This window comes from Neophocaena asiaeorientalis, unplaced genomic scaffold (genome assembly GCF_003031525.2).
Source record: "Neophocaena asiaeorientalis asiaeorientalis breed wild unplaced genomic scaffold, Neophocaena_asiaeorientalis_V1.1 scaffold203, whole genome shotgun sequence".
In the NCBI taxonomy this organism is placed as follows: domain Eukaryota; kingdom Metazoa; phylum Chordata; class Mammalia; order Artiodactyla; family Phocoenidae; genus Neophocaena; species Neophocaena asiaeorientalis.
In genome coordinates this window covers 1630681-1654718 of record NW_020172776.1, presented here as the reverse complement: position 1 = coordinate 1654718, position 24038 = coordinate 1630681, and the positions used below count along the sequence as shown (strand labels likewise).

General features: G+C 40.0%; 1 pseudogene; it reads right to left on the bottom strand.

Moving 5' to 3' along the window:
- Positions 1–3359: 3359 nt before the first annotated feature.
- Positions 3360–4627, bottom strand: LOC112396963 (40S ribosomal protein S2-like; annotated as a pseudogene).
- Positions 4628–24038: the final 19411 nt, after the last annotated feature.

Below are 24038 nucleotides of genomic sequence, written 5' to 3'. Positions count from 1 at the left end.
GCAGGCTAACTGTGGCAGGCAAAATCTCAGACCTTTCACAGTTCTTAATGTCTAGGTGGCCCCAAACACTTTATGCTGAAATTTTATTTTAAATTGGTCCTAGGTTGGTAGTACCCATAGACAGCTAGTATAAGCAAAAGAAAATCCTCTCTAGAGAACACCCTTCAACTCAGGCCTCAAACATTTCCCACAGATAATGTAAAGGAGCCATGAGCTTTCAGTCAATTTATAAAACACACAAGAAAAAAAGGTATGATGGGTTAGAAGCAATTTCAGAAAAGCTTCAGCTATTAGAATTGCTACAGAATATAAAATAAGTGTGTTTAACATCTTTAAAGAAATAAAAGATAAGGTTGAAAATTTGAGTAAGAAACAAGAGGTTGTTAAAAAATGACTAGTCAATTTGCAAAGGAACAAAATAAGACCTCTAAAAATGGAATATATAATTGTTGAAGTGAAAATTTTAATGAACGGGTTAAACATCATTAGAAATGTAGCTGAAAAGAGAATTAGTACACTGGAAAATAGATCTAAAGAAATTACCCAGAATGTAATAGAGAGCAAATATGAAAGCAAAATTACAAGCCATGAAAGATAGAGTAAAAAGGTTGATATATGTTGAATCAGAGTCCAGAAGAAAAGAATGAAGAGGCAATATTAAAGTGATAATGGCTGAAATTTTTCCAGAATTGGTGAAAGAAACTGTTAGTTTCCTACCACAATGTAACAAATTACCATAATTTAATGGCTTAAGACAACACAAGTTTATTATCTTACAATTCTGTAGGTGAAAAGTCCAATTCAAGTCTCACTGGGCTAAAATCAAGAGGTTGGCAGGTCTGTGTTCCTTTTTGGAGTCTCTAGTAGAACATCTATTTGCTTGACCTTTGCAGTTTCTAGAAGCTGCCTATATTCCTTGGTTCCTGGCCCTCTTCCTCCATCTTCAAAACCAGCAACAGCAGGTCAAGTTTTTCTCATATCACATCATTTCTGACCCTTTTTTTTTTCTGCCTTCCTTTTCCATAATGAAGGACCTTTGTGATTATATTAGGCTCACCTGGATAATCCAAGATCATCTCTCTATTTTAAAGTCATCTAGGGCTTCCCTGGTGGCGCAGTGGTTGAGAGTCCGCCTGCCAATGCAGGGGACACGGGTTCATGCCCCGGTCCGGGAAGATCCCACATGCCGCAGAGCGGCTGGGGCCGTGAGCCATGGGCGCTGAGCCTGCGCGTCCGGAGCCTGTGCTCCGCAACGGGAGAGGCCACAAGAGTGAGAGGCCCGCGTACCACAAAAAAAAAAAAAAAAGTCATCTAATTAGCAATCTTATTTTCATCTGCAACCTTAATCCATCTTTGTCAGGTAACCTAACATATTCATAGCTTCTGAAGATTAGGACATGGACATCTTTGAGGGTTTATTAATCTGCCTACCATAGACATTAATCTACATGTCCAAGAATCCCAATAAATTTTAAGTAGAATAAAAAGAACCTATGCCTAGTCAAAATCCATAGTCATGTCATAAGGAAACTTCAGAATGCCAAAGACAAACAGAATATATGAAAACAGCCAGGGAGAAGAAAGATTTCCTACAAGTGGACAATGATTATACTAATAGTTGACCTAACGCAAGAACTCAAGTCAAAGGCAAAAGAATATCTTTATTCTTTTAAGAACAAATAATAGTCAACTTACACTTATTTACACAAAAATTATATTTTAAGAACAAGTGATGGGGAGGGGATAAACTGAGAGATTGGGATTGACATATATACACTAATATGTATAAAATAGAAAAGTAATAAGAACCTGCTGTATAAAAAATAAATAAAAAACAAAAACCCTTTGGGTGACTTTGATTGTTTGCTGATATTCAGAAGTGTTTTGTGTGTGTTTTATGGGGGAAAGAGAAGGAACTCTTAAATAAATCTAAAAAAAAAAACCACGTGATTAACAATTTTCTAACCAAGTGTAAACTCAGAGAATTTTCCACTCAAAGACACTCAAGATCTTCTGAAGGGCACACTAGGCTGAAATTAAGCACACATGGATCTGAGATGCAAAAAAGAATGATGAAAAAAGAAACTGCAGAATATGCATTAGCCAGACTTTTACTACAATGTGCTGCATAATAAACCACACCATAAATTTACCAACAATAAGCATTTATTCTCATGCTTACTGGTCTGCAGGCCCACTATGGTTTAGCTGATCTAGGTTGCCTCAGCTCTGCATCAAGCTTCAGGCTGCAGGTTGGGCTCAGGCTTGCTCTTCTTGTCTCACTCTGGGTGCAAGGGCTGAAGGGGAAGTAACTATTGTTGACCAGTGTGTGTATCTCCCACTAGATTGCAAGTACTTTGGGGAATGGCGAGGAGCATACTTTATTCACTATGGAATTCCTGGTAGCTTGTACTTTGCCTAATACCAAGTGGGAATTCAAGAAGTTTTTGCTAAAGAGATGCATAAATCAACCATAATTGCCATTATGAATTGTAAGTATGTTACAGTTATGGATTGCATTCATAATTGCCAAAGAGCCCAGCAAGTGTTAGTACTTAGTACATGTCCAATAATATATTTCAGCACTTTAAAGGAAAGAGAGAGGCACTTCCAGTGGCTAAGATTCTGCGCTCCCAATGCAGGGGGCCTGGGTTCCATCCCTAGTCAGGGAACTAGATCCCAAGCACTGCAGCAAAAAAGATCCCGTGTGCCGCAACTGAGACCCAGCGCAGCCATATAAGTAAGTATTTAAAAAAAAAAAAAAAAAAAGGAAGGAGAGAGGGAGGGAAGAAAGGAGGAAAAGAGAAAGGAGAGAATTTGATAGATTTTTAAAGTAAATGTATCTAAAGTGACCTGTGCTTACCTACTAAACCTTTCAATTCACTTGGCCTGTTGATAACAAAATAATTTTCTATTGTTAACATGGCCTTTTGAAGATAGGTCTCCAAAATACAGAGACAATTTTTAAGTTGGAGTATAGTTGATTTACAATGTTGTGTTAATTTCTGCATTACAGCAAAGTAATTCAGTTATACATATATATACATATTCTTTTCCATTATGGCTTATTACAGGATATTGAATATAGTTCCCTGTGCTATACAGTAGGTCTGTATCTGCTTTATATATAGCAGTTTGTATCTATTAATTCCAAACTCCTAATTTATCCCTCTTCCATTCCCTTTCCCCTTTGGTAACCGTAAGTTTATTTTCTATATCTTTGAGTCTGTTTCTGTTTTGTAAATAAGTTCATTTGTGTAATATTTTAGATCCCACATGTAAGTGATATCATATGGCATTTGTCTTTATCTTTCTGATTTACTTCACTTAGTACTTCACTTTATTTTTCTCATATAAAACTATGTGGTGGCTACAGCTGGAGCCTGGGTCCTCTGCAGGGAAACTCTGGTGTGGGTCTCTACAAGATGGTCAGTGAATTGCTGATATGGAGACTTGGTGAACACCGTCTCTTTCCAGAGATCAGAAGTGAGATAACTGTAGGTCTTGGAATGGCATCAAAAGTGGTCTTGGGGGCTTCCCTGGTGGTGCAGTGGTTGGGAATCCGCCTGCCAATGCAGGGGAAACGGGTTTGAGCCCTGGTCTGGGAAGATCCCACATGCTGTGGAGCAACTAGGCCCATGCGCCACAACTACTGAGCCTGCACTCTAGAGCCCGTGAGGCACAACTACTGAGCCAACATGCTACAACTGCTGGAGCCCTCGCACCTGGGGCCTGTGCTCCGCAGCAGGAGAAGCCACCACAATGAGAGGCCTGTGCACCACAATGAAGGGTGGCCCCCACTCGCCGCAACTAGAGAAGGCCCGCACGCAGCAGCAAAGACCCAATGCAGCCAAAAATAAATAAATTAAATAAATAAATTTTTTAAAAATTAAAAAAACAAAGTGGCCTTGGTGAAGTTGCCTAGTGTGGTGGTGCAGCTCCTGGGAGAGGTGTAGCAGTCATTAATTCTGGCCATCTTCAGTAGCTCCTTGGGCACAGGGGCTGAGATGATGCCAGTGCCCCTGGGAGCAGGGATGAGGCACACCAGCACAGAGCCACAGTGGTCAGTCACCCTGCAAGGGACGGTATGGGGCTTGGCTGATCTTTTTCCCTCAGTAGCATCACCACACATGGACGATGGAGAGCTTGGCCAGAATGATGGCCTCATGGGTGGTAGTGGCTACCTCCTTACAGCGCTCGACACCCAAACCAACATGTCCATTGTAATTCCCAATGGCGACAAATGCCTTGAACCTGGTCCACTAACCAGCACAGGTGTGATTTTACACAGGCATAATCTTCAAAACCTCGTCCTTGAGGGATGCCCCCAAGAAAAAGTCAATGATCTCAGATTCCTTGATGGACAGAGAGAAGAGATAGATCTTCAGGGACTTGATCTTCATGTCTTGACCAGGCAGCCCAGCTTGGTGTTGGGGAGCCACTCCTTGTGGCTCCTTGTCCTCAGCCTTGCCTCCGTGAGCTCTGCCATCTCTGCCCCCTCCGAGACCCGGGCCAAAACCCCGGACCCAGACGCTGCTACCAAAGCCTCTGCAGAAGACACTGGGGCCTCCCATTCCAGGGCCCCGGGGCCTCTGGGCCCTCCCGCAGCACTGCCGTCATCCACCATTTGGTGTTTTTACAGCGAAGAAGCTATACCACATCTTCTCTAACCATTCATCTGTTGATGGACATTTAGATTGCTTCCATGTCTTGGCTATTGCAAATAGTGCTACTATGAACATTGGAGTGCATGTATCTTTTCAAGTTAGAGTTTTCTCCAGATACGTGCCCGGGGGTAGGATTGCACGATCATATGGCAACTCTGTTTTTAGATTTTTAAGGAACTTCCATAATGCACGAACCCGTGTCCCCTGCATCGGCAGGCAGACTCTCAACCACTGCGCCACCAGGTAAGCCCTATTTGTAGACTTTTTAATGATGGCCATTCTGACCAGTGTGAGGTGGTACCTCATTGTAGTTCTGATTTGCATTTCTCTATTAGTGATATTGAGCATCTTTTCATGTGCCTTGTGGCCATCTGTATGTCTTCTTTGGACAAATGTCTTTTTAGTTCTTCTGCCCATTTTTTGATTGGGTTGTTTTTTTTGTTGTTGTTGTTATTGAGTTGTATGATCTGTTTGTATATTTTGGAAATTAAACCCTTGTCAGTTGCATCATTTGCAAATATTTTCTCCCAGTCTGAAGGTTATCTTTTCATTTTTGTTTATGGTTTCCTTTGCTGTGCAAAAGCCTATAAGTTTGATTAGGTCCCATTTTGTTTATTTTTGCTTTCATTTCTGTTGCCTTGGCAGACTAACCTAAGAAAACATTGGTACAATTCATGTCAGAGAATGTTTTGCCTATATTCTCTTCTAGGAGATTTATGGTGTCATGTCTTATACTTAAGTCTTTAAGCCATTTTGAGTTTATTTTTGTGTATGGTGTAAGGGTGTGTTTTAACTTCTTTGATTTACATCAGCTGTCCAGCTTTCCCAATACTACTTGCTGAAGAGACTGTCTTTTCTCCATTGTATATTCTTGCAGAGGTATTTTTTTAATTCATAAGTTATCTATCTGCTTTTATATTTGAACTTAAAATGTTTTTTTAACTTTTATGAGAAGTTCTGAAATGAATTTTATAAATTTACATTGAAACATGACTATTTATGCCTGAAAGTTCTTTTGAAATTAAAAGATTAGAAAACCTTATTTTAATTTTCTTTAATTAAGGGTTTTAAAAAAATTTTTAGTTTAATATTTTTATAATATCTAGATTAAGGCTACTTTATTTCTAAAGGAATCGCTGGGTCTGAAGGTTTTCCCTGTCTACTCCTGTTCCCCCTCCTTTTATCTTTCACAGACATTACCCTCAATAAATCTATTGTGCTCCTAATTCCTTCTTGACATCTATTTCCTACAAGACCCAGTCTTCATAAACACTGACCATATATTCATTTTTCAGTAAACAGACTCTCAAGAAGAGAATTTGGGGATTGGATTGCTTACCTAGCATAGCATAAATGAAGTGAAATTGGAACACTAGTAAAACATGCAGGGCTGCTTCATGGGCCTCTGGGCCTCACTCTCAGAAAGGCCTCATACTTAATTTTGTCTTTGAACTTGTGTTTTGTAAGTGAAGTTCAACAGGACAATAAAGTAGTCCTTTGGGTAGGGGAGATACACTTGGGGAGAAAGGAGGCAGCACATGCAGACACAGGTTCAGACCTGTGGGCATAGCAGACAAGCCTGGGTGTTCAGCAATTGGTCTGACAGCCCAGCACACTTGCCTATACCTGGGCCAGGGTCTGGGTCCAGACTGGTATTGGTGATGGTGGTAGCAGCAGCACAGAAAACAGAGGTGGCACCCCCTTCTGCCTATAAAAGCCTTTCATTTTGTACAGCTCTTCAGAGGGAGCTCCTTTCTATTTGCTAGATGGAATGCAGTGCAATTCATGAATCATTGAATAAAGTCAGTTAGACCTTTAAATTTACTTAGTTGAATTTTGTTTTTTTAACAATTCCAAGAGTTTACAAATAAAAACTGAATTTAAACATTGTCACATTTAACAGAAAAGAATACTGTTTTCATACAAAGCTTCAGGTGAACAAATTATTAAGAATGATGACAATTTTAAATTAATTTTTCCTTTTAATTGAAGAATGCATAGACAGCCATCTTGAATTTATACAAATCAGAAAACCACTTTCAATTTCTTATATGACTGTTACAATTACAGAAAATGTCAGAGAAAACATTAAAATTCCATTGCATAAATTTTCATTTACAATGAAATTCAGACTTAAATGAAACTGATGTATATACAGAGTTGTCTTTTTAGAAAAATTATTCCATCTGAATTATTAGCTCTATACAAATTAAAAGATATATTTCAAAATAATTTATCAGAAACTTAGCCCAATATTATCATAGTCTGTATAATGCCTTTTTTTCTATAAAATACTCTTAATAGCTCCAGTAACAGTTGCATCAGAAGAAAAGTCCTTTTCAAATTTTAAAATTATCAAAAATTATTTGCCATCTGGCATTTACCAAGACCACCTGGTGTAGCTTTCAATTACACTGATTGAAAATGAAGTTGCTAAAAGTATCATGATGGCCTACCATAATGAATTTGCAGACAAGCAAGCCAGAAAAATCTTATGATCAATCAAGATATCACATTAATAAAGTATTATTTATTAAACATTATGACACAAAAATCAGTTTTCAGTAATTTTATGTTGTGACTCACCTCTGTATGTTTTATAAATAATAAAAAATTTTTAAAGGAAAATGTTTTATATTTTAGTACCTTTGATAGCACTTGTTTCCTGCTTTTTGAACAAGGGTTCTCATGTTTTCATTTTGTACTGGGCCAAGCAAATTATGTAGCTGGCCCTGAATCCATGACATGTGTATCAGTCAGGGTTCTACCATACAAACAGAACCCATCATATATATAACATATACATACATGTACTGTTTCTCTCATACACACATATATATATATGTATATTGCAAGAACTGTTACCTTAAGCAATCTTGGGGGCTGGCTAGGCAAGACTGAAGTCTTGAGGGCAGGCCCTCAAGCTAGGAACTCTGGCAGAAACGGAAGCTACTGCCTATTAGATGCAATGTCTTCCTTGGGTGTTTTCTTAAGGCCATTGAACTGACTGGATGAGAATAATCATCTAATTAATAACAATAATAGAGGATAATCTCCTTAAAGTCAAAGACAACAGAAATTAATCCCATCCCACCTACAAAATTCCTAATAGCAACATCTGGATTAGTGTTTGATTGAATAACTAGGTGCTATAACCTAGCCAAATTAACACATAAAACTAAGCATTACAGGATGGGACAACGACATGATTCCTTAAAATGTAATCTGTTTGGGAGGAAGTGTCCAAAAAAAGCAAGACTTTGAGAATTCAAGTATGGGCTAGCCTAGTATAGTAATAAAGATGACCACAAGGTGAGATTTCTTTTAGTTGTAGTGGAGAATAAAAGAATATTCAGGACTTCCCTGGTGGCGCAGTGGTTAAGAATGCAGGGGACATGGGTTCGATCCCTGGTCCAGGAAGATCCCACATGCCGCAGGGCAACTAAGCCCTGTGCCACAACTACTGAGCCCTCGTGCTGCAACCACTGAAGCCGATGTGCCTAGAGCCTGTGTTTTGCAACCAGAGAAGCCGCCACAATAAGAAGCCCGAGCACCGCAACGAAGAGTAGGCCCTGCTCGCCGCAACTAAAGAAAGCCCGCGCGCAGCAACGAAGACCCAACGCAGCCAAAAATAAAAAAGAATATTCAGTAAGAATATGAAAATGTCAGGGTGTTGAGCTCTGAGCTGAAGGAATAGGTAGAGAACCAGAGAAATTCTATGATAACCTTAAAAGAATTGATCTCGCAACTGCCTGGCAGACAAGGCCCCAAATTTAATTTTGCAGATAGAATTACAACAGAATACACAACCTCACCAAGTCTTTTATGTTAAGATTAGGATATTAGTTGGGAAGGAGGGAAATTCTTGAGACTTGAGTTAGGGATATTTGGATGGACTCAGACAAAACTGGGAATCTTGTACCTTCAAATTTCCCTGCACCTGCCTTGCTGGTGAAGACAGAACCTCCTTCCCTGCCTGAGTCTAAGGATCTATCAAACCTTGCCTTAAGGCAGTAATCTTGCTCTAGGACAGCAGTCCCCAACCTTTTTGGCACCAGGGACTGGCTTCATGGAAGACAGTTTTTCCGTGGACGGGGTGGGGGTGGGGGTGGTTTCAGGATGATTAAAGTGCATTACATTTATTGAGCACTTTATTTCTATTATTATTACATTGTAATATATAATGAAATAATTATACAACTCACCATAATGCTGACAGGAGGCAGAGCTCAGAAGGTAATGAGAGTGATGGGGAGCAGCTGTAAATACAGATGAAGCTTCGACAGCTTGCCCACCACTCACCTCCTGCTGTGCAGCCCAGTTCCTAGCAGGCCACGGACTGCTACGGGTCTGTGGCCCGTGGGTTGGGGCCCCCTGCTCTAGGGGATGCCTAATCTCCTGAAGACCCACCCCCACCTTCCCTTCTGCCTCCAGAAGCCAGTTAGCTCCCAGGATGCCCTAAGGGGAAAGCGCACTGTTCCGAAGAGATATGCAAATGTGTGTTAATAGGAAACTGGGAAACTTGTGAGAATGGATTCTAAGAATTTTAGAGCAAGGAAGATGGAACATAACACCAAGTTGGGCAAAATTTATCAATCTAAAGGTTCTGACTTGTGAGTCTGAATTCAACATTCAAACTGGAGCAGCTGAGATTAGTTTGCTTGATGAGCAACTAACCGCTTGCTTGATTAGTTGACTGAAACCTAGACTGAGCAGTGATTATTTGAAAAGAAGACATCCTGGTTTAAGTTCTATTTGTGATTGATTTTTCAAATATTCAAAGTAGTTTTTGAAATGCAGAAGAAACATATGATCATTGTAAAACCATTTATCTAGTAAAAAGGTATATAATATAAAAAAATTAGTACCCAGACTGGAGATTTCATTCCCCAGAAGTAACCACTGTTAACTGTTTGGTGTGTATCTTCCAAATCTTTTTCTTTTAATGTGTATATAAATATGTTTATTCTTTTTTTATATTGTATGTGAATATAAAGACATACTTTTTAAGGACTGAGAGTAGGAATAAATCACATTACTACCAGGAATGCAGGAAAGAATGCAAGGAGTGTTGAAACCCTGCAACTCAGATAGGGACTTGAACCTGGTCTTTTAATTGAGATCACACACCTGGTCTCAGGAATTAATGAAGCTCAGGTTCTCGATGTCTTGTCGCAGAGAGAATTCAGTGAGAGACAAAGTGATAGGTAAGAAGTTGGATTTATTTAGAGAGAAACACACTTCACAGAGTTTGGGCCATCTCAGAAGCAGAGAAGCCCCGAAATATGGCGTGGTTAGTTTTTAATGGGCTGGGTAATTTCATAGGCTAATGAGTGGGAGGATTATTCCAACTATTGGTGGGAAGGGGCAGATATTTCCAGGAAATGGGCCACCACCCACTTTTTGGCCTTTTATGGTTAGCCTCGGAACTGTCATGGCGCTGGTGGGTGTGTCATTGAGCATGCTAATGTATTATAATAAGCATATGATGAGGTTCAGGGTGCACTGGAAGTCGAATATTCCGCCATCTTGGACCTAGTTCTAACCAGTTTTTGTCATGTCCTATGGCTATGTCATTCTTTTAAAGGTTGTGCCCTGCCCCCTTCCCTCCTGTTTCAGTGTCATCACTACAAGGACTCTACAACCTAAATTTTCTAAGCTGAAACAGATTTCAATATTCTACCCCCTTATTGGACTATCAATCAAATCAAAAACTAGATACCTCAGAAACTAGATACAAAAGCCCTGTACTTGATTTATTTTGGATTTGGAACTGTTACACATCTGACAAAGGATGTATCCTGCAAACAGTTATGAAATATTCCCTGTGTCCTGGCCCTCATATGACAAACAGATCCACCTCATGAAATCCTGCAAATTCAGCCTTCTAATTAGGGCTCAAATAATACATTGTGAAGTTTCTTTTTTTTTTTTTTTTTTTGGCCATGGGATTTTATTTCTCTGACCAGGGATCAAACCAATGCCCCCTGCATTGGGAGAGCAGAGTCTTAACCACTGGACCACCAGGGAAAACTTCCCCACTGTGAAGTTTTGAGTAAATTTTTCACCTCTCTAAGCCTCAATTTCCTCCTTAATAAAAAAGGGCTGGGGCTTCCCTGGTGGCGCAGTGGTTGAGAGTCCGCCTGCCGATGCAGGGGACACAGGTTCGTGCCCCGGTCCGGGAAGATCCCACACGCCGCGTAGCGGCTGGGCCAGTGAGCCATGGCCGCTGATCCTGCGCGTCCAGAGCCTGTGCTCCGCAACGGGAGAGGTCACACCAGTGAGAGGCCCGCGTACCGCAAAAAAAAAAAAAAAAAAGGGCTAATAACACCTACCTCACAGGATTAATGGAAGGAGCAAATGAAAGGATATTTATATGAAGATGGATTTAAAACATAAATCATCATAGAAATAAAGGTCATTATTATCTCAATATTACTTTATGTAATAATAACTTACTATGTGCAGGCACCCTTCTAAGGGCTTTACGTGTATTAACTATTTCAATTAATTAAAACAAGGTTTAATAAGATGCACAACAAATAATTATTCATTTTATATACTGTGAAGACTTTAATTATTTCATTTAATCTTCAAAACGACTCTGTAAGAAGTTACTACTAACACAATCTCCATTTTGCTGATGAGGAAGCTGAGGAACTCGCATGAGGTCACTTACCTGGAAAGTGGCAGTGCTGGGATTTGAATTCAAATGTTACTGTACCTATCATTTTGTGTGCAAATTATGTGAGCCAGAAATCTTGATCATTTTTTTCTTTATTTTATATTGTGCTTAATTTTGTAATGTTTCTCTTAAGTAATCTATTTGGAAGTATTAGGAAAACAAGCCCAAATTTCTCTTCCTTTTTTTGGCCATGCCATGCGGGGATTTTAGTTCCCTGACCAGGGATCAAGCCCTGGTAATGAGAGTGCAGAGTCCTAACCACTGGACAGCCAGGGAATTCCCCAAGCCCAAATTTATTTATTGGATGTCATAATACAAAGCTAAATTTCATCCTAAATTTTCATGCACAGCTATAATAAAACATGTTTTCTTCATTTCTGGTGAAAGACAGTGTTTTTCCAGTTCCCCAAATGGTGAGGCATATCAAAGACATTGTTAGCAACAGATTCCTGGGCCCCAGTCAAGACTCAATGAATCAGGATGTCCAGGGTAGAGACCTGATAATCTACAAATTTGATAAGTGGCCCAGATTCTAGGGATGTTTGGGAAACTAAAGTATAGAGGAAATGGGCTCCTGAATCCTAATAGCCCTTGGCTTTGCTTAAGATTTTTTGACCACCCCTTTCATAGAAATATGTAATCTTATCACTCCTTAGAAATTTAAAAAATTATTTCACGATTTTATTATGGTCTGTGATGAAGAGCTGATTTTAAATATAAAATACTTTAGAATTATTATTAAAAATAATGTCAGTTCATTTTAATATGTTGTTTAATAATATCGATCACACACATGTTTGTGTCTGAGGGAACCCAGTAAGCATTATCCCTCTTCCCCACCTGCGATCTGAACTAATTGAGAGATTAAGACAGGGTAGGTATGTGAAGAACCAACTTATCCTCCTTTTTAATATTAAAAGCAGATATTAGAGAATATGGCTTACATCTGTGGGCATGAGAGCTTCCTAACTCTGAACTCCTATGTAGGCATATTTGCCTGTCTTGTCACAGGTAATGCTGAAAAACCACAGGCTACACTTGAAGAGACCAGCCCCTTTCCCCATATGACATTAGTCAGGATACACCTAGAGGCTGCCAGCTATCAGGAGAATGGAACTGAGTGGGATACACATACCTGGTTTCTTCCCCCAAATTCATTAATCAAATTACTTACCTTAGCTAAGAGGCATAGGGGAAAGCAGCTTGGATTGTTAGGCTAGTGAATCCCTCTTCACAGAAAAGGAAACATTTCCCATTTCACAAGAGAAATATGCTGTTTAATTTACTTTAAATTCATCGTGTTAAAAAAAAAAAGCATAGTTTGTTGATTTTTAAAAATCTTTGGCATGTTCTTGGTTTTTTTTTGTTGTTGTTGTTGTTGTTTGCAGTATGCGGGCCTCTCACTGCTGTGGCCCCTCCCGCCATGGAGCACAGGCCATGGACGCGCAGGCCCAGATCCCACAGCATGTGGGATCCTCCCGGACCGGGGCACGAACCCGTGTCTCCTGCATCGGCAGGCGGACTCTCAACCACTGCGCCACTGGGGAAGCCCCATGTTCTTGTTTTTAAGACAAAATGCGTGGGCTTCCCCGGTGGTGCAGTGATTAAGAATCTGCCTGCCAATACAGGGGACACAGGTTCGATCCCTGGTGGGGGAAGATCCCACATGCCGCGGAGCAAATAAGCCCGTGTGCCACAACTACTGAGCCTGCACTCTAGAGCCCGCAAGCCACAGCTACTGTGCCCGCGCACCACAACTACTGAGGCTGCATGCCGCAACTACTAAAGCCCGCGTGCCTAGAGCCCATGCTCCACAACAAGAGAAGCCATGACAATGAGAAGCCCGCGAACCGCAACGAAGAGTAGCCCCCGCCCACCCACCGCAACCAGAGAAAGCCCACGTGCAGCAAAAAAGACCCAACACAGCCAAAAATAAATAAAATAAATTTAAAAACAAATTTTTTTTTTAAATTGCTGTACGCGGGCCTCTCACTGTTGTGGCCTCTCCCGCTGCGGAGCACAGGCTCCAGACGCGCATGCTCAGCGGCCATGGCTCACGGGCCCAGCCGCTCCGCGGCATGTGGGATCCTCCCGGACTAGGGCACGAACCCGTGTCCCCTGCATCGACAGGCAGACTCGCAGCCACTGCACCACCAGGAAAGACCCCTAGTTCAACACTTTTAAGTGTTAGAAACATCTTGATGTACCATATGAAATTTTCTTTTTTCGCTTTTAGTTGCATTGGGTCTTTGTTGCTGCGCGTGGGCTTTCTCTAGTTGCAGTGAGCCCCCTCTTTGTTACGGTGCAGGGCTTCTCACGCGGTGGCTTTTCTTATTGCAGAGCACGGGCCCTAGAGCGTGCGGGCTTCAGTAGTTGCCGCGCATGGGCTCTAGGGCACTTGGGCTTCAGTAGCTGTGGTTCACAGGCTCTAGAGCGCAGGCTCAGTAGTTGTGGAGCACAGGCTTAGTTGCTCCGTAGCATGTGGGTACTTCCCGGACCAGGAATCAAACCCTTGTCCCCTGCATTGGCAGGTGGATTTTTAACCACTGCGCCACCAGGGAAGTCCCTACCATATGAAATTTTGATCAGGAAATGCAATGAAGCTCATGGGGAGTTGTATAGCATAGTGATTAATGGGGAGGGCTCTGGAGACAGACTGCTCAGATTTGATTCTGTAGTTCAAGCTGTATGACTTTGGGCAGCTTACTTAACCTTAGTTTTACTATCTGTAAAGTGGCGATAATGACAGTATCTACTTAGAATGTAAAGGAGATGAAGCATGCAGAATTAACATCTCTCCAACTTGTACAAATTAGGTGCTCAATATTAGCAGTGTTTATATATTTTAGGCATATTAAGTTTGCCAGAAAAAAAAAGGAAAGTTATCCTAGACATAGAATAGGGGATGAATATGCAAAAGTAAATAACAAGCACAGGTCACTTTAGACAATAATATGCTTTTATTTAAAAATGTGTGTAGGGCTTCCCTGGTGGCGCAGTGGTTGAGAGTCTGTCTGCCAATGCAGGGGACACGGGTTCAAGCCCTGGTCTGGAAAGATCCCACATGCCATGGAGCAACTAGCCCCGTGAGCCACAATTGCTGAGCCTGCGCGTCTGGAGCCTGTGCTCCGCAACAGGAGAGGCCACGATGGTGAGAGGCCCGCACACCGCGATGAAGAGTGGCCCCCACTTGCCGCAACTAGAGAAAGCCCTCGCACGGAAACGAAGAGCCAACACAGCCATAAATAAATAAATAAATAAATAAATAAAATTAAAAAAAAACAAAAACAAAAATAAAAATGTGTGTAAACTGGATTAAAGTCAAACCAAGAGCTTTTTGTTTAAAAGGGAACTCTGGTAAATTCTTCTGTAACAATATATTTTCTAATGTGTATTATGTAGCTATTGATGTTTGGATTTCCTCTCCACCTTCCATATGATTGGGAAATATCTGTTTTGTAACCCATAGCCATATCAAATAAAAGCATATATTCTAGCCTTATCTTAAAAGTAAATAATAAATGTTATTGCAACGATAATAAATATTTCAAGGAATTGCTGATTTTGATCTTTATGCTTTTTCATTTTGATAACAAACTTCTGATGGAAACCTCATGATATCAATATATGAGTCTCAGTTTTAGTACTTAAGATGTAACAATGCCGTAATAGGTACTCGATGGATAGTTGTTGAATGAATAAATGATTGAACTAATTTATGAGTTCATGAATACAAAAAGATGATACCTGACCCTTAAAGTGTCCGGGGAAAAACAAGACTAACAAGAAAAATTCAAAGGTATAAGTAACCATATCATTCTTAAACTACCTGATCTTTTAGAACTAACAATTGAGGTTAGGAATTCTCTATTTTGCCTCTCTGTATCTATATAATATTGCAGCTCTTTTATTATATTGTGGAAAGATTGTGAACCAGCAGAAGGCTCAAGGTTGTGTCATCTGATAGGCCCACTACAGAACTGTACCCCGTGTGTTACTTAGCAACATTTCCCTGCCCCTCCTCTCTCATCTCCTGCTGGGAAACCTGCTCGGAGGCTGTGGAGCTTGGCAGGGATGAAGGAAAATCCAATGACTGATATAGATGACTTTTGATTTTGGGATGGTGTTTTTTCTTTTTTCTTTCTAGCTTTTTCCCTTTATTTAAGGATTAGAACATATGTATCAGAGAGTTTACTGCACAGTGGAAGATGAGGAGCAGGAACATGTTTGACTGGAATTGGGTTATTTGGTACCGGTGGTGCCACGCCTTAATTGCTAAAGACGTTGCTGTTGGGAAACGCTGATACTCCCCTTCTCACACTTCGGGTTACAACCCTGTTGAGTTAAGCAATACCCTGCTTCACACTGGAGACTTGAATTGAAATAAGTGACAACTAACTTTTTTGTTGTTTGTCTTAATTTTTGAATTTTATTTATTTATTTTTTATACAGCAGGTTCTTATTAGTCATCAATTTTGTACACATCAGTGTATACATGTCAATTCCAATCGCCCAATTCATCACACCACTATCCCCACACTCCTGCGGCTTTCCCCCCTTGGTGTCCATACGTTTGTTCTCTACATCTGTGTCTCAACTTCTGCCCTGCAAACCAGTTCATCTGTACCATTTTTCTAGGTTTCACATACGTGCATTAATATACGATATTTGTTTTTCTCTTTCTGACTTACTTCACTCTGTAAGACAGTCTCTAGATCCATCCACGTCTCAACAAATAACCCAATTTCGTTCCTTTTTATGGCTGAGTAATATTCCATTGTATATATGTACCACTACTTCTTTATCCATTCGTCTGTTGATGGGCATTTAGGTTGCTTCCATGACCTGGCTATTGTAAATAGTGCTGCAATGAACATTGGGGTGCATATGTCTTTTTGAATTATGGTTTTCTCTGGGTATATGCCCAGTAGTGGGATTGCTGGATCATATGGTAATTCTATTTTCAGTTTTTTAAGGAACCTCCATACTGTTCTCCATAGTGGCTGTATCAATTTACATTCCCACCAACAGTGCAAGAGGGTTCCCTTTTCTCCACACCCTCTCCAGCATTTGTTGTTGGTAGATTTTCTGATGATGCCCATTCTAACTGGTGTGAGGTGATACCTCATTGTAGTTTTGATTTGCATTTCTCTAATAATTAGTGATGTTGAGCAGCTTTTCATGTGCTTCTTGGCCATCTGTATGTCTTCTTTGGAGAAATGTCTATTTAGGTCTTCTGCCCATTTTTGGATTGGGTTGTTTGTTTCTTTAATACTGAGCTGCATGAGCTGTTTATATATTTTGGAGATTAATCCTTTGTCCGTTGATTCATTTGCAAATATTTTCTCCCACTCTGAGGATTGTCTTTTCGTCTTGTTTATGGTTTCCTTTGCTGTGCAAAAGCTTTGAAGTTTCATTAGGTCCCATTTGTTTATTTTTGTTTTTACTTCCATTACTCTTGGAGGTGGATCAAAAAAGATCTTGCTGTGATTTATGTCAAAGAGTGTTCTTCCTATGTTTTCCTTTAAGAGTTTTATAGTGTCTGGTCTTACATTTAGGTCTCAAATCCATTTTGAGTTTATTTTTGTGTATGGTGTTAGGGAGTGTTCTAATTTCATCCTTTTACATGTAGCTGAGTGACAACTAACTTTTATGTAGGAAAATAAGAGTACAAAGGAGAAAGGAATCACTCCTTTTTATGTAACTCCTTAGACAGAAGTATAAATCTGAGTGGATAAAGTAAATATTCCTTGAGTGTAATTAGAATTCTGAGTGGATAAACTATATACAGTTGACCCTTGAACAACACAGGTTTGAACTGCACGGGTCCACTTATACACAGACTTTTTTCACTAAGTACACACTTTAGTACTATGTGAGCTGCAGTTGACTGAATCTGTGGATGCAGAACTGCAGATATGGAGGGCCGACTGCTCAAGGGTCAACCGTACATCAACACCCGCCTATTTAGACAAAGCTAGGCTAAATTTACTGCAAGAGAGTTTGGGGGTTTTGAGCATGAACCACCCATTCTCCATGCTTGGCCCTGCAATAAAACTTCCTCTGCTCCGAAGAATAGAATAGAATAGAATAGAATAGAATAGAAAGAATAGAATAACTGCAACACTTTGTTCACATAATTGTTCTTTTAAAAAATTAAGCTTTAAAATATCTAATGGAAAATTAAAGTAATAATTAGGTAAATTGAATATTGAATCACTATGTTGTACACCTGAAAATAATATAATATTGTCAATCAACTATATTTAAATTTTTAAAATTAGATAAATTCGGGACTCCGCTGGCAGTCCAGTGGTTAAGACTGCCCTTCCAATGCAAGGGATGAGGGTTCCATCCCCATTCGGGGAACTAAGATCCCACATGCCACATGGCATGGGCAAAAAATTAAAAAATAAAATAAAAATTAAAAATTAGATGAATTGAAGTGATTACCTCCTTAAATATTGTTTTTCTTAGGAAAAGCTTATACCCTTTATTTATTTTTGTCTGCGTTGGTCTTCTTTGCTGTGTGTGGGCTTTCTCTAGTTGTGGTGAGTGGGGGCTACTCTTTGTTGTACTGCGCGGGCTTCTCATTGTCGTGGCTTCTCTCATCATGGAGCACAGGCTCTAGGTGCGTGGTCTTCAGTAGTTGTGGCTCACGGGCTCAAGAGCGCAGGCTCAGTAGTTGTGGCGCGTGGGTTTAGCTGCTCCACGGCATGTGGGATCTTCCCGGACCAGGGCTCGAACCCGTGTCCCCTGCATTGGCGGGTGGATTCTTAACCACTGCACCACCAGGGAAGTCCCACTTATACTCTTTTTAAGGTTAAGTGAAAATAGTGCTAGATATAAAGTAGGTTGTAGAAATATCAAGGTGAATGGGAAAGTTTCACGTTTCCTTTAGGTATGAAACTAAATAAACAGTATTGTGACTTCACTATTCAGAGCAGATAAGAATTGTCATATATAAACATATAAAATATTCTAATTTGTAATTACCTAAGGATAAAAATAACTTATTTCCTTTCATCCAAAATTATGATGATTTTCATTTTTGGTCTTCCCGACTGTCGTAAGAATTTAATGATTGTAAATAGTGTGACCAACTTATAAACATATGGTTTTTATTATCTCAGAATTTGAAAGTCATTTAAAGAGGAAGCTGCTTTAAAAGTGCATACTTTGTGATATGACCTCATACAAAAGTCTACATAATTATCTGATGTTTACCCATACATACTTTACACACTTTACTACTCATAACAGTGGCATCTCCCCTACTTCAAATTTTTGTAATTCTTACACTCTGTGGAATAAAATTCATTAGTTGAGTTTATACTGAAATGTATAAATTCCTAGTTTCATGCATTTTATGTATAGTCCTTTGAAGGGTCCTGATCTTTGCTTTCACATAGTACAAAGCACACAGGAGACAAAACAAAGTTTTGCTAAGTTGAGAACTATGGTTGTGGATTTTGAATGAGTAATACCAAACTGGTTCTGTAAAAATTATGAAGGTTAGGTTTGTTCATGAATATCAGAGAATGTTCTCTCCACATGCTCTGAATACATGACTGAAAATTGATAATTTCTCAGCAGAGGCTTTCTCAAATAGAGATATCAATACCACATAGTTTGTTAAAATAAAGTTTCAACAAGGAACCAAAATGGAAACTGCATCCCCACCGGAAAAAAAATGTGATTTTATTTTTTTAATTTTTTGGCCACACCGTGCGGCTTGCAGGATCTTAGTTCCCTGACCAGGAGTCAAACCCATGCCCTTGGCAGTGAAAGAGCCAAGTCCTAACCACTGGACTGCCAGGGAATTCCCCTACACAAAATGTAATTTTACATTTTTTAAAACAACAAAAAAGGGACTTCCCTGGTGGTCCAGTGGCTAAGATTCTGCACTCCCAATGCAGGGGGCCCAGGTTTGATCCCTGGTCAGGGAACTAGATCCCACATGCTGCAACTAAGAGTTGGTATGCTGCAACTAAAAGATCCCACATGGCACAACTAAGACCCAGCACAGCCAAATAAATAAATAAATATATTAAAAAGAAAGTAACTATCTTGCCTGATGTGGAGCGGTGTTTTCAACGTCTGGTGGTGAGGAGCTCGGAGTATTTTTGTCCAGCAAAGCATTGTCAGTTCCATTAATTATGTCAGTGTATAAAGGAGAGTTTTTAGACTTTAATTTACTGAGTGTCTTAAGGTTATAATTTTAAACAATAACTTTCTCTATTGTTTTAGAATCTGCTCTCTCTAGCAGATAAAATCTATCTTGGATGATAGTTTAATCAATTTCATTTTGGTTTTTGTAAAATTCCTTTTTCTTTTTCAGATTTTTAAGAATCCCGAGGTCAAGGAAATAAATGAAAAATTTCTAAAAATGTTCATGTATACTTAAAATACTGTAACTATATGTATTAAATCTACAGAAAAACTGATGGAAGGAACCTGCAACTAAGATTTAATAGCTTTATTTTACAAACCATAATAAATTTAATAACTTTATTACATTTACTTATAAATTACAGTTTGACATAATTATAAATTAATAAATGGCATCAAATTATATGGATTATTAATCCAGTGGCTGATCATCTGGCTTCTTCTAGCATCTACCAGAACTACTGAAGAGCAGGCTGAGTCTTGAAGAAGGTGATCCTTTAAGCACTTATGAATCCCTGTGACTAGAAGGGTCCAGGCATCTCTTCTGTAGGACAATGCAAAGGAAATGTCTTCTCCTCTCCGATATTTCCCTGCTCCCAACCAACATAAAATATATTACAAGAGAGGTATGAAAATGTAGAAGTGTGGGGTTCCAAACATGCACTTTATTTTTCATTTATTTATTTATTTGGTTGCACAGGGTCTTAGTTGTGGCAGGCAGACTCCTTAGTTGCGGCTCAAGGACTCCTTAGTTGTGGCATTCGAACTCTTAGTTGTGGCATTCGAACTCTTAGTTGCGGCATGCATGTGGGATCTAGTTCTCTGACGAGGGACCGAACCCGGGCCCATTGCTTTGGGAGCGCAGAGTCTTATCCACTGCACCACCAGGGAATTCCCCAAAAATGCACTTTAAAAAACTGTTGGGTCAAGGATTCTTTGGTTATAAGCAAAATGAAGCTATCCAGGGCTTCCCTGGTGGCGCAGTGGTTGAGAGTCCGCCTGCCGATGCAGGGAACACGGGTTCATGCCCCGGTCCGGGAGGATCCCACACGCCGCGGAGTGGCTGGGCCCGTGAGCCATGGCCGCTGAGCCTGGGCGTCCGGAGCCTGTGCTCCGCAACGGGAGAGGCCACAACAGTGAGGGGCCCGCGTACCGCAAAAAAAAAAAAAAAAAAAAAAAAATGAAGCTATCCAAATTAACTCAAGTAAAAAGCATGAGGTTAGAAATCCATAGGGAAATCTCATGGATCCCAAATACAAGTATAGGAATCATCAAAGCTATCATACCACTGTTCTCTCAGTCTTTCACTAGGGCTGTATGATTTCTGCTTCCTTTAGCACATATAGGTTATGGCTTATTTCTGAAGAACGGTTTTCTCAGTTTATTTGTACGCACACATCAAAAAATGGCGCCTGTCCTGAGTCTACCTGACCTTACAGCTCTACAGCCTCTATGGAGTTACTGACTCAGTATCTAGGTCTCCGGTTAAATAATCAAACAGAAGAATCTGTTTGGGCTAGGTTTCTCCCCTGGTCCCATCAGCTGTGGGTCTGGAGACAAAGTCTAATGCCAGTAGGGCTGCCACTACCAGGAACTGTGGGTGGGGCAGATTCTCTGAGAAGGGCATGCGGGTGGGAATGAAACAATTACTATCTCAAGTTCCCAGATACAGGATATGTTGAAGTTGGACTTTCTCAGTTGGTTTCTCCCTCTCTCTCCCCCTCCCCCCCTTCTTATTTCTATGATTAACGTCTTCCTCCCTCCTTCCCTCCCTCTTCCTTCTTTCCTTCCTTCCTTTTTCTTTCTTTTCTTGCTTTCTTTTTCGTTGGAAGTTCAGGCTATGGAAGACAGAAGCATATTCTCCTTAGAGAATATCAGCATATTCTCCTTATTTCAAAAAAAGGCAGGGTTTTGGTATGTGGTAGGTATACCTTACTCTATTAAAAATGGGAGAGGACGGACTTCTCCAGCGGTCCAGTGGTTAAGATTCTGCGCTTCCACTCCAGGGGGCACGGGTTTGATACCTGGCTGGGGAACTAAGATCCCACATGCCAGCGGTACGCGGCCAAAAAAAAAGGGAAAGGGGTATACTAAGGCTACTGGTTTCCCAAGTAATTTTCTAGTGTCCAGGTTGAGAGGAAGCTTTGAGTAACCAACTAAAACCTGTTTCCATTTGCCAGAATAGTTTTTGTTCTAAAGCTCCAAATAAAGATACCCTAAGAGACTGGCATCTCCCTCGTGGTCCAGTGGTTAAGAATCCGTCTTGCAATGCAGAGGACGCCGGTTTGATCCCTGGTGGGGGAACTAAGATCCCACATACTGAGGGGGAACTAAGCCTGGGCGCCGCAACTACTGAGCCTACACACCACAACTAGAGAGACAGTGTGCCTCAACTAGAGAGCCCACATGCCACAAACTACAGAGCCCATGCGCTCTGGAACCTGTGCGCCACAACTAGGGAGAAGCCCCCACACCGCAAGGAAAGATCCCATGTGCCGCAATTAAGACCCGACACAGCCAAGAATAAACAAATTAATTAATTATTTTTTTAAAAAGACATCCTAAGAGAGATAACATATTGATACTGATAGTTTATTGATCCAATTATTCCTTTAATTAACTTTCTCAAACAGGAAGATTACAAGAGAATAAGCCACGAACAGAACTTAATTCTTTAATATTTTGGTTCCATTGCCCTAATTGTCATACCATTCTATGTGTGATGAAAACAGAAAAATCACATTTTACTTCTGATTTTTAATAGTTTGAGGGATCACTTCCTTTTATTAATTAATTGTTAATAGGTTATAATAAGTTGTAGTGACAATTTGCTTTTGCTAGTGCTTTGCATAAAACATGATACATTCAGTTTAGCACAGTGCCTATCCAGAAACCAAGGTACTAATGTACAGCATGGTGACTGTAGTTAATAACACTGTATTCCATATTTGAAAATAGCTAAGAGAGTAGATCTTAAAAGTCCTGATCACAAGAAAAAGAAAAAGAAAAAAAATTTTTGTAACTATTTATGGTAGCAGATGGTAACTGGACTTATTGTGGTGATCATTTTGCAATGTATACAAATATCGAATCATTATACTGTTCACCTGAAACTAATATAATGTTATACGTCAATTATACCTCAACACAAAAATAAATTGACAAAGAAAGAAAGAAAGAGATCCTAGGTATAGAGTTCTCAGGTAAAAATACTTTTTTCTCAAAATTTTGAAGGTATTGCTCCCTTGCCTTTAAGCTTCCAGTGTTGCTGCTGAAAAGTCCAGTGCTCTCTGATTCTTTATTCTTTGAACTTTTTTTTCCCCCCACTTGGAAGCTTTCAAAATATTTACCCAATGTGTTCTAAAATTTCACAGTTATATGCCTTGCTTTGGGTCTTTTTTTCTTTCTTTCTTTCTTTCATTGTGTGGGGTACTGGGTGAGTCCTTTCAATCAATATCCTTTGTTCTGAAATTTTTTATTATATTCTTTTTTTGATAATCACCTCCTCTCTCTTCTTTCTTTCTCTTATTATTTGGGTATGGGGACTCTTGGACTGATCAACTAATTTTCCTATCTTTCATCTCTGGCTTACCCTGCTTTCTCAAAGATTTCTTTAAATTTATCTGCCACCTTTTTTTTTTTTTTTTTTTGCGGTACATGGGGCCCTCACTGTTGTGGCCTCTCCCGTTGCGGAGCACAGGCTCCGGACACACAGGCCCAGCGGCCATGGCTCACGGGCCCATCCGCTCCGCAGCATGTGGGATCTTCCCGGACCGGGACACGAACGCGCATCCCCTGCATCGGCAGGCCGACCCCCAACCACTGCGCCACCAGGGAAGCCCCCACCTTTTTTTTTTTTTAATCACTCTCAGCTATCCTATTTTTAATTTCCAAGTACTCTTTCTTGTTCTTTGAACGTTTCTTGTTTATATATTTTATGTAGTATTCTATTTTTGTTTTGTTTAGCTTTTATGGATAGACTCTCTTCTCTTATCCCTATGGAGTATAATTATGGTCCTTTTTTCTTAGAAGTTTACTTCTACTTCCTATTATTATTTGTTTTTTCTGGCTTCCTTATTTTCCTATTTTCTTTGATTTCCCTTCAAACACTGAAGGCTTCCTTCAATCTGATACTTGGCTATTAGTATTTAAGCGTGAAGCACAACAGAACAGATTGTAAGCTGTTGGATTCTGGACCTCACCATAAGAAGACCAGGTTGCATTTTCTTTAACTGAAATGAGCCTCAAATGTCAGTATGTAGATAGAGCTCTTTCATTTGGAGCTACTCAGCGTCTACTGAGTAGAAGCCTCCAAACTCTGGGATATAAACTTGATTCTGCTTTCTGATATTAAACATTAGCACTGGGGGGAGGGGGAGAATAGGGCTAATTTTCTCTAAGACTTATAAATTAAATACTCAAAAGAACTTACTTCCTGTAGTACTTGACTTAAATATTTACCATAAGCAATAGACACAATAACTAAATTTCTCTAAATATTTGTCCTTAGAAAA